Here is a 12,534-nt window from a genome sequence, read left to right as displayed (position 1 = left end):
TCTTTACCAGTGCTGCTCGTTGCTACGATCAGTGTCCACTCTAGTTCTAGTTCCAATACCCACTGCTGTTGTGGTGATGACTGCGGGAGGCAAGGTGCCTTTTATAGACATTTGTAAATGTCTGAGTGCAAACCCTTGTTATTATGCTTTGTAATGACCCTCTTTCCGAATGGTGTTTAAGGTCTGCTAGCAGCTTTCCTAATTGAGCGATGTGTGACCTATTGCCGGGTCTGTAATTAATACCGACTTTGCTTCTCCGTGACGCAATAATCCTGTTTCAATTGCTCAAATGTCTGTATACCCTCGGTATCATAAAAGTCCCTCAACTGGTTACAGTTGGCAGGCTGCCAGTCTATGTTTGCTGTCCTTTTCACAGCTGGTGAAAACTCTGTGCTGCCTATCATGGGAGCCATTGGTGACTGTTTAGTCATTAAAACCCCAGAATCAGCACCCTGCCCCGTGCTTCAACTGTAGCTCTCAATACTAAGAAGGAATATGCTTCCTGGGGTCTAGGCTTCTTAGCTAACGATATATATGAGTGCCTGCAAGAGCTTGGGCTATAAAACACCACTGTTTCTCCAAAGTCGGGTAATGTCACTTCACCAGCTATCAGAGTTGTGCAGCAATATATTAGTGCGGTAAGTATTGAATCCCCAGTCTGCCGTCATCCAATGCTACATTTACGTGTCTTTTTACTATGCAGGGATTCTTACCACCTCATATAAATTACTCTGCAGATTGTTGAGTTTTGTCTGGTATGCCCCGTGAGGGCTGCAGAGGCACTGTCAGCATCACGTATAGGAATTTAGGCAGTAAGGTCATCTTGACTTCTTGAATACGGCCCAGTCAAGTCAGCCTCTTCCCCTTCTGACAGCTCTGCATATCTCTGCTGGCCTTCTCTTGTAAATCAATGTCATTTTCAAAGGTTATTTTGCCTGTCTTAGGACATATTTTTCTAACAAGGTACTGGGCATTGATTCTGTGTCCACTCTAATTAAAATATTAATTGTAAGGTATTTTGCCTTTCTTTTTGGGTGTTTTAAAGTCATTATTTGCAATTTATGGGTGTTCATTTTAAACCCGGACTTCTGGCCAAACTGTTCATGCTCGTGTAGAAGGGCCTGGGTGGAGCTCATGGGATCCGAAAGCACACCCACCATCACGTGGTCGGCATACCCTGCCATTTAATGTCACTGCTTCCCAATCTACACTAATCTCACACTCTCTGCCTTTGGCTCCATTTACAGAGCGAAACGGAGTAGGGACAGTGGGCATCCCTGCCTCGCTTCTCTAGTCACACGAAAAGAATGCTTTAGATTCTAATAACATCTATCTTTCACACCTGGATCAGGGTAACTACTTAACAACCAAGCATTAAATCTTGAACCACAACCAATCGTATCCAATACCCCCACAAAGAAGTGCCAATGGACTCATTCAGAAGTCTTCTCTGCTTCAATTGAGAGCAGGAATGCTGGTTCCTGAAGGTTCTCAACTTTATCAATAAGATGTTTCATGTGTTTTGTGCTGTTGCTATATCCTCTTTTTGGGATGAATCCTCTTTGATCTTGGTCCACTAATCCCTGCAAATATGGGCTTAGCCAATGCACCAACATACCTGGAAAGAATTTGGAATCGTTATTCAGCAGATATATAGGGATGTATGCCACGCATTTTGTGGGGCACTTGCCATGTTTGGGAATTTCAGTAATAGCTGCCTCGCTCATAGTAGCCATATGCAAACCAGGGGTAGTGTAGGTATTGCACAGGCGAGTTAGATCCTGTGCCAGGTGGAAGAATATCTTATAAAATGTTGCCTTAAAGCCATCTGGGCCAAGAGCTTTCCCAAAATGTACCCTATCAATTCCTGAAATAACCTCCTGCAAGGTAATATCTGCCTCAAGAGTGAGAACCTGCTAAGTCATGGGAGAAGGCACTGGGTTATCTAATACATACGATTGAAAAATGTGAGCCTGGATGGATTCTGCAGTATATAAGTCTGTGTAGCAGTATCTAAATTGGTTTCATATACCTTCATTGTCTCGCATAGTTCCTGCTGTAGTTGTGTTCAGTTGCTCTACAATCCCTACAAGTTTTTAGCCCGTAATTTACATGCTATTAGTTTCCCTGCTTTGTTCCCTCCTTGATAGAATTCTGTCATAAGGGCAAATGGGTGTATTCCACTCTACCCATGTGTAATGCTTTAAGTTGCTACCTGACAATGAGAGTGTGTGTGTGATTCGATGGGAACCTGACAACATATGTTTGTTCTCCAACTCCCTCACTCTATTCTCCAATTCATGCCTGTAGGAAGGTGGATACCCTACTATGGTTACCCAGATTTTGTGCCTTGTGTTTAGCTGGTTTTTGACTTAGTTGGCCTGGGATCCTGCTAATCAGGGCCCCAGGCTATCTGCTCTCTCTTTAAATGGACTCCATGTACCCTAGGTACATAACCAATTTGGTACTGGACACCTTATCAGTCCCTGTACAATGCACTATAGGTGCCCAGGGCATAGGTGCATCCAAGGCCTACCAGGGGCTGCAGCATATCTTTTGCCTCCCCTGGCTGGTACTTAAATCGACACAACTGGCTGTTCCCACAGCTAGGGCAAGGTGGTGTACTCACCGCTTGCTTAGATGTAGTATACCTATGTCTAAACCTATATCTGGACACATCTATACCTATCAGTCACTCCTATGACAGGCCTTTACAGTCCTGGAGGCAGAGTGCTTGGTTTTATGTGAGATGGTGCTCTAGCATGAGCTGAGCCTGACTGCAGTGTTGGGACCAATTCCTTAATGCTGTTCCAGTGATACTGCCATACCATATACTCCTAAGTGCATTATAATCCTTACGGTTATTGCAACTCTGGTTTGGCTTTTTCAAAACATGTCGTGTTTGGTGTCATACACATTGGAATACTATCCCCTTGGGGGGAGGGGGATGGGGGAGGGCTTTCTCCGCAGGAAGGGGGTATGAGGGGGGGAAGGGGAAAAACAAGGGGGAAAATGTTGTCAGGCTGCGAAAGCTAATTTACTTAACACTACTTGAACTTTTTTGTATATTAAAGGTAATAAAATTAGGCAGTATACGAATATGTATGGATACTTCAGACTGCATCTCTCTTTCTTTTTTCTTATTTTAAATGTATGAATTAAAAAGTTTAGCTTGGAACGTAGCAGGGCTAAATAGTAAAAATAAAAGACGATTGATAAAAGAAGAACTGAAATTGCATAATCCCCACGTAGCCTTTCTATCAGAAACGCATATTGCGGGGAAGGACAACAAATTATTAAACCAACTGGGGTATGATATTGTAGTTTGCTCTACCTTTGGACATTCTATAAGAGGAGTTGCTATCCTTAAGGACAGACGATTTAGGGCTGAAACTTTACAAACTTCTTATGGCAAAGATGGCAGATGGGCAATAGCACAGATTAGATTTGAGAATTTTAAATTTGTTTTATGCGTGGTTTACGGTAGTAATGCAGACAAACCCATTATATTTGACCAACTGAATATCAAACTTTTGGGCTGGGAGGGCGAACTTATCATCATGGGGGATTTCAATTGCATTATGAACTACAGCATAGACACAACCAAACCTAGTGGATTTCAAAGGATGCACAAAACCCGGACATCTATTCTCGACTTATGTCGCATACATAATATTAAAGACGCTTGGCGATCTCTACATCCAACCAAACCGGGCTATACTTACTACTCTGCACCCCACAAGCTATGTTCTAGACTAGGCATGGCACTTATAATTGATAATCTACTGAAAGACAGTTCTATGGTTTTATTTCCTAGAATCTCCTCGGACCATAATGCTATTATGTTGATTCTTAAAACAACACATATTAGGGCTCCCCCGAGATCATTTTCTTTTCCCCGACATTTGATATCAGATGCAAGTTATTTGACACAGTTAAAATTACATCTTATCGATTTTATAGATATAAATACAAATTCTGCTCCACTTGGCACAGTATGAGACGCCTGCAAGGCAAGTATCAGGGGCTTTACCCAATCTTATGTGATTAGACAAAATTCAGAATTTAAAAAACATAATGATTTACTGATTTCGAAAGTAAGAACTCAAGAGGAATTGCTATCTACAGCACTTCAATTAAACTTACCAACCAGTATAGAAATTGGCCTAAAACTTTGCTCACTTAAAAATGAAATTAAGACAAAACTGATCCAGAAAAATATAAATAACTTACATAAATTGAAAATAACACAATATGAGGGCGGGGATAACATTGGGAACATTTTGGCTTATAAGACCGCCGAAGATAGAGCAAACTCCACTATTAAAGAGATCAGAGGAATTGGAAATAAAAATGTTAATGAGCCACAACATATCTTAGATCAATTTGCCGAGTTTTATAAAGTCTTGTATACTCCAGTGCCTAATTCAGACGATATAGAGAAATATGTTGAAGATCATATAGAAGACACTCAGAGAATCTCAGAAATAGACGCACTGTCTGACGATATAACAATGGCTGAACTACATCAAGCTATAGCCCTACTTCCTGCAGGAAAGGCAGCAGGCGAGGATTCCATTCCCTTAGAAATATACAAATTATGTTTAAAAGAATTAGAGCAATTATTTTTGAAAGTTATTCAATCTGTTGGCATAAATGGGAAAACACCCAGATCTTGGAATAGGGCAAAAATAATATTTTTTTAAAGAAAGACAAGCCGAAAGAAGAAAGAGGATCATACCGCCCTATCTCCCTAATAAACACAGATGCAAAGATCTTTGCCAAAATCCTAGCATTGAGACTAGCCCCTATTATGCCCCTAATCGTCAACTCACAACAACATGGTTTTATAATGGGGAGAGACACTACTACGCACGTTAACACGGCTATAACAGCACTTGACGTTGCAGAGACTGAATCCACCCCACTCGGCATGATTCTGCTAGACGCTGAAAAAGCTTTTGACCGAGTGGGGTGGGACTTTCTCTGGTGCGTACTGTCTAGAATGGTTTTTAGGGGGCAAATTCTACGGAATATACAAGCATTGTATGACAATCCAATAGCTTTTACCAGCTATGGGGGGCTGACGTCCTCAGATTTTTCAATTCAACGTGGAACACGTCAGGGTTGCCCCCTATCACCTCTTTTATTTGCCCTCTCTTTGGAACCTTTTTTGTCAGCTCTGTACTCTCAAACTCAGATCGTACCTTTCAGATCTGGCCCGCAAGAGCTAAAAATAACAGCGTACGCTGACGATATTGCAGTCTATACAGAGGATATTGTTGAAGCACTGAAGGGAATAGTTGTAGACGCTGGGAAATATGGGAAGGTGGCAGGCTATAAACTCAACCTACAAAAAACACAAGTTATTGCTAATCACACTCCAGCTGTACCAGTACCAGAGATTTGCAACATAGCTACATATTTAGGAGTTAAAATAACGGCCAAATTGCAGGAAATTAATAATATAAACTATAATGCATTAACTAAATCTATTAGTTTACTATTAAAAAAATGGCATAGACTACCTTTGAATCTAGTTGGTAGAATTAATTTAATAAAGATGAAGATACTGCCTAAATATCGCTACCTATTTCGATCTATTCCATTAGCGTTAAACAACCAATTTTTTAAAAAAATCGATGGCATATTTAGTAGCTTTATTTGGGGGTATAAAAAATCGAGAAGATCACTGAACCTCTTAAAAAATAATATGAACGAAGGAGGACTTAACTTCCCCGATCTTAAACTATATTTTTGGTCTTCTTTTGTCACTCGTCTTCGCTCTCTACTAAATGAGGGAGGTGCTTTGTTTTTCCATTCTTTCATGCTGAAATCCGATTCTAATATGTTTTTATTTAGAACCAACGATCCCAACTATCACAAAAGGGTCAGGTTTAAGACGGCAAAAGATATAATTAGGATTTGGAGCAATATTCTTTCTTTTTGTAAAACCAGCTTCTTTCACTTAAAGCTTCCTCTATGGGGCAATCCGGGACTTCCATGTATTTTTAATGATAATGTTACATCTGGTTTGCTTAGGTCAGGAATTACTGTTCTAGGGGATTTATATGGCACACAAGGATTCTTAGATTTTAATACTCTTAAATTGCTTTATAATGTGCCTGAGAATATGAGATACAAACATTTACAGCTATATGACTATTTGATTAACAAAAAACAAATCTTAGAGCTTTCTGAATGCGACATTTGGACCTGCTTATACTCTTTAAAAAATAAATCTGCGATAAGTGATGCATATAGAACTTTTAGCTACTTTAGAACAAATGATTGTATTAAACTAGCAGGCAAATGGAGCAGAATATTGGGCTTAAACATAATACCAAAACAGATTGAGCGTTCTTTAACAAACATAAATAAAAGTGTACGGTCATCTAGCCTAAGACTCCAACAATTCAGAACAACTTGCTTGTTATATTATACTCCGGAAAGAATTTCCAAATGGTTACCTAATAACATCTATAGTGATCGTACAAAATGCCCCAAACGCTCTACTGAAGCGGCCGATCTGACACATATGTTGTTTTCTTGCCTCAATCTCAAGAATTTTTGGCGCGATATACAAAATGTTTTAAAAATGAAAACGATTCAGTTACCTATATTTACGGCTACTTCTGTTTTGCTAGACCTATATCCTGTTCCTCCCTTACAGCCCGCTCTAGCGACGGTACTTATGTCATGCGCTAAGCTAACCTTGGCTAGAGCATGGATCAGCCCAGAAACACCAACGGTTTGGAACTGGTGGGCATTGGTGAGTGAAATACACTCAATGGAATTAGCTCTAGCAAATATTAGGGGAATACGCGCAATAAGTAAACATGAAAAAAATTGGGGATCTTTTATGGAATGACCCAGGTATTTTTTGTATAATATAATTGGTATGCTTTATTGAAAGAATCATTAATGCTCTTTACTCCTTTCCCCCCCTCTTTTTTTTCTTTTCCCATTTTTTTTGGCCCTTCATTTTATTTATTTTTCATACCCAATGGTCTACTTGCTTTATTATATGCTATGCGATATAATTTATGTTCGCAAAATCATGGAAAAATGCTATATGATATTACCTATGTATGTATACTCATGTATTGATGAACTCTTTCTTTTTTTTGTCAGTCTGACAATAAAAAATAATAAAAAAAAAAAAATAAAAAAAAAAGGAATACTATCCCCTTGCCAGTCCTGGTAATGGGGATAGCATCCCATCCTTCTAGAGGGTGCAGGCATGTTACTTTACTAAAACGTGGTTAATCCTAACCAGAGCCCCAGCATCACAAAATGGATGCTGCTGCTAAAGACACATGTCTGGCCTCCTGCAGCTGACCGAAACTCGGCAGAGGACGCCTGGACAAAGGGTTTTCTGTCACAGGGAGGTGTCACACCACCCCAGACAGGAGATAGTGGATTGTAGCAGGGAGGGTTGAATGAAACTAGACACTGCCTGGGGCGCACAAGGTGTCCCTGGGCAGATTCCAGTCAAACCGGTTCTGGGGCACTCCTGCTGCATTCTTGGCGCGAAGCTGGACAAAGGGAAAGGGGTGTAACCACCCCCTTCCCAGGTCCCACCCATAGGAGGGACCTAGCAGGTAATCCAGCCCCCAGATTTGGAATATAGGTGGGAGCAGTGCCAATGCACATCAGATTATCCTGACTGAAACTTATGAAACAAAACTCTGGACCCTTCGACATCCCACTCCTTGTGGAAGACTGAAGAATCTCCCTTGTGGTCAAGGAGTGACCATCCTGTGCAAACAGGCACCATCCAGCACCTCGACATTTGCTTTGTTGCAGTTCCCGCCGGAACTCGAGTGACAGAGATCAAGAAGACCCAGCGTGACTGCCTTCTAACAGCTCGATCCACAGTCCCTGCAGAGCTGAGACCCGTGGAGGCGACCTGAAGCGTGAGAGCGGCCATCTTGTAGAAACAACAAAGCGCTGACCATGCAGCATTCCAGGCCCCCTCGAAGCTGTGCATTGGAGTCTGAGAAGCTCCAGCCCCGAGCAGCTTGTGCACCGAAGCTCACCCCTCCACACTTGACAAGTGCTACGTGGGGCCCTTTTGCATTTTCCTGCTCAACGCGTTGGTCCGGTCGCTTGCCTGTTGGCTAGTGGCCCCAATACCAATGAAACCTTGAATTTACACAGCTAGTCTGGTTGCTCCAGACTGGCACTTGCTTCCCTGAAAAGGAGCACCCGCTCAAACCTTGCTGGTCCGAGTGTTAAGCCATCTTCGATTCCTGCATGGGTTGCATTTGCCAAGGCCTGTTGACTCCGATCTTGAAGCCGACACCGCCGATAGCGAGAGCCTTTGTGGGACAGCTTGTGATTTACTCCAGGACATCCTCGGTGCCCCAGAGACCACGTGGCAGCGGAGAGAAGCTACACAACATGGTTCCTTCCTGGTCACTGGCTAGTGATCCAGACTCTGTCCCCTCTGCTTTCAGGTACTCTACAACTTCGATCCACCCTTGGATCACACCGGACACTTCTCTTCTGGATGCCTGCAGCATCTTCATCTCCAGGCACCCTAGATCTTCGTGACGAAACCCAACACACCTTTGCACCTGTGCACCCGCTTCCTGTGGGTGAGGTAACTCTTGAACGCCGGTGCTCCTGTAGTGTTCTACACCTCTAGTGTCTAAGTCTAAAGTTTTGTCCTTCTAGGCCAGTCGGAAGACTCTTAAAACTGTAACTCAATAACTTTTACGCACCATTGATTTTGCCTTGGTGCATGCCTGTGCTTTCTGCACTGCACCTGAATTCCGCGGGCTACTCCCACCCTAACTGCTGTTAGTGCATCGTAGTCCAAGCGATTCCCAAGGCCCTAGGCCTTACCCCAGATCGATTAGTGATTGTTATACCACTTTTTTGATATATGGTTTGAGTGGCCACCGGCCTCATCCAAAACGTGCAACTTGTCTGTTTAACTGTGCTTTTATTTAAACGCTTGTGCTTCATTGCTCATAAAGAGTAGTGGGGATTATTCTAAGAATAAATACATATATTTTGATAATATATAACTTGTGTGGTGTCCTTTCATTTGATATTACAGGATTGTATATGGTAAAACAGCTTGCTTTACTCGCCCTTTGAAGTTAAGCCTTTAAGGCTGCTTAGCCCATGCTACCCCTAGGATAGCTTGTCTATAAGGTTGACTTACAACCACCACCATAAGGGATTGTTTGGACTGATATAAGGTGCCCCCCGAACTGGAGACATCATACATCAGGCCAACTTCTCACATTGGTGAGCCGCGGTACGGATTCGAGCTTTGCTGTTGTTTTACCTTTACAATCTTATATCAAATTGAAAGATCACATTAAGTACCATAGGTACATATAAATAAAAGCTTAGCATATTTAAGTTCTACTGAACTTAGTAGTTGTAGGTAGAAGGGCTTAGCATACCCTGACTACAACTCACTAGCAAGGTACAGTAGGAAAACACTTAGTGTAGGTAGGTGCATCACTTACACCACACTAGAGTCATGTCTGGCACAGGTGAAGCTACAGGCTCTCTACCTGTGACGGTTGACCCTCCACAGGCAACCTCCAACTATGACAAATTCAGCCACAGAGATTTGAGTGCCTTGTGCACTGCAAGGAAGCTGAGAAAGGGTCACAACCCTACCATTCCTATCATGATAGCCATCCTAGAAAAGGATGACCTTGAGAAAGCTAGAGTAGCTCCCTCAGGATCAGGAGATGGAGCTAACCCCCTAGATACTGAGAACACCTCCCCAGAAGTAGAAAATGAGGGGGCAGACCCTGAATCAGAAGGTGAAGAGTCAGATCATGGTCAAGGGGATACCCAGGTACCAGTGGTAAGGCTTAGCCAAGCCAACTTGGACCTACATGGAAATGGAGAGGGCCAGCACCTCCCCAGAGTACATAACCGGATTCTCCCAGGCAATAGGAGAGAGAGAAGCCCTTCCAGGGATTCTCACATTTCTAGTGCCTCAAGAGAATCACAGAGAGGAATGACTTCCCCTCAAAGAAGAGAGCATAAGTCCAGGATGAGAGCAGTGAATCTCCAAATAGAAAGAGAGGAAATAGCCCTGGCCCAAGCTAGACTAGCTTTTGCAAGAGAGCAGAAGTTAAGTGGGGAGATCCCCACTGGTGGCAGCATTATCCCAAGAGATAAAGACAGGTCCTATGATCATAGAAACCTGAGTAAGATTGTGCCCCCCTGCAGAGATGGGGATTATATCCACAAATGGATAACTGCTCTGGAGAGGGCCTGCATGGTACAGCAGGTCCCCCAAGAACACTGGGCAGCAATCTTGTGGCTCTCCTTTTCTGAGAAAGGGAGAGATAAGCTCCTCACAGTTAGATCTGAGGATGCTAAAAACTATACAGTCCTGAAGAGTGCTCTTATTGATGGGTTTGGCTTAACCACTGAACAATACAGGTTGCTGTTCAGAGACACCCAAAAAGCTCAGACTCAGGACTGGACTGATTTTGTAGATTGTGCTACTAAGGCTCTGGAAGGTTGGCTACATGACAGCAAAGTACATGACTATACAGGATTGTATAATTTGATTATGAGGGAGCAGATCCTAAGTAATTGTCAGAACCAGCTTTTACACCAACACCTGGTGGACTCAGATCTGACCTCTCCACAAGAATTGGGTAAGAGGGCAGACAAATGGGTCAGAACCAGGATTAGGCCTAAGAATCAGGGTAATGACAAAAAGAAGGATACTTCCAAGGCTCAAGAGAAGGGTGGGGATACATCTAAAGAAAAGTCTCCCCCAGGGCCCCAAAACTCCAAGGGTGGGGGTGGGTCCCAAAACACTTCCTCTGACCAGAAGAAATCTTATTGCCATGTCTGTAAACAGCCTGGCCACTGGAAAACTGACAGCAGTTGTCCCAGGAATAACAATAAGGAAAACATACCTCCAAGTAAAGCTCAACACCTCCTGTTACTGTCAGCAGTAATCCCCCAGGTGGTGGGAGCACCCCCAAGAATTTGGGTGGGTTTACTTTTGGAGCTCAGGTGGATTCTGGCCTAACCAGGTCCCTTAGTCCAGATACTCTTGTCTATGAAAATGGCATGGGGTTTGCCAACTTCACTGATTGCCCAAACACTCTGAGCAAGTATAGACAGGAGCCCATCATCAATGGTCAAAAAGTTGAGGCCTACAGAGACACAGGGGCTAGTATCCCTATGGTGACTGAGAATCTAGTCCCCTCAAGGCAACTTTTACCTGGTCCCACATATAAGGTGACTAACATTGATGGAGTTCAGAAAAATCATCCCATGGCAGTAGTAAATCTCAGCTGGGGAGGTGTCACTGGCCCAAAGAGAGTGGCAGTGTCAGCAATCTTGCATGTAGATTGTCTACTTGGGAATGATTTGGAAATCTCAGCCTGGTCTGAGGTTGAACAAGAAACCCATTCTAAAATGGTAAATCTCCATGGAAAGGTTAGTGGGGCTGTGACGGCTACAGCCCCAATCCAAGGTGTCCTTCCTGAAAAGGTTGGTAGGGCTATGCAAGACTCAGCCCCATCTTCAGCAGAATCCCTTCCTGAAAAGGTTAGCAGAGCTGTTATGATAACAGCCCATACCCAAACTGAGTCCCTTCCTGAAAAGGTTGGTGGGGCTGTGATGGCCACAGCCCAAACTCAAACTGATTCATGTGTTGTGAAGCCTGAAACTATGGATCACTCCACACAAACAGAGAGCATTGAGGAGGAAGAGAAATCTCCCTCTCACCAGACATTAGGAAAGGATCAGCCTCCTCAGGGAACTGATCTTACCCCTTGTGAATTAACTGCCCCAGAGGTAGTCAGGCCTAGCCTGGCAGAGCCCCTGATGTCAGTGGACCCTTCCAAGGTGGGACCCAGTCTGGAGCAGGTAACCTGCCCCTCTCTACCCTGCCTCAGTCAGCCCAGGGCTACAGAGGTCAAGGAGGTCAGTGAGCCCCAAAGGGCCCCCTGTCAAGTAAAGCACCCCCATCAGCAGATTAGGGATACCAAAGCTAGCAGCCCTAGCAAGGTAAAAACTTTAAAAGTTCCTGAGGGATCCCCCTTACAACTAGTTAGGGACCTCCCCCAAATGGACACTGTTGGGCACAACCAAACCTGGGACCCCAAGGCCCCAAACCTGACCTGTCCCTCCAGTAAGCCAACAGAAGGGACCCAGCCTCCAGCTGTAGGCAGCCAGAGTTTGACCCTGAGAGTGCAGTGCAACTCAGTCAAGGAAAGAAAGGCACACATGGTGGAAGGTGATTGGAGGAAGCTGAGCCCTACCTTAGTGGAGCCTCACTTCAGTACTCCATCTCAACACCAGCCTTTTACTTTGCCAAAACACACCCAAGGTTGTGATTCCCTATGGTGGAGACCCTCTGATACCCCTAGGGTGAGGGATTGCTTAGTGGACCATGAGACAGGGGGTAACCATGCTAGTGCAGGTACTTCCTTATATGGCCACTTAGGCAATATAGGCTTACCTGGTCAAGGATAGCTTTATCTCTTTTCGTTTGGGGGGCTATGTAGGAAGGTGGATTCCTGA

This window comes from Lissotriton helveticus, chromosome 10 (assembly GCF_964261635.1).
Source record: "Lissotriton helveticus chromosome 10, aLisHel1.1, whole genome shotgun sequence".
Taxonomy (NCBI): Eukaryota; Metazoa; Chordata; class Amphibia; order Caudata; family Salamandridae; genus Lissotriton; species Lissotriton helveticus.
This window is presented reverse-complemented; position numbering follows the sequence as displayed.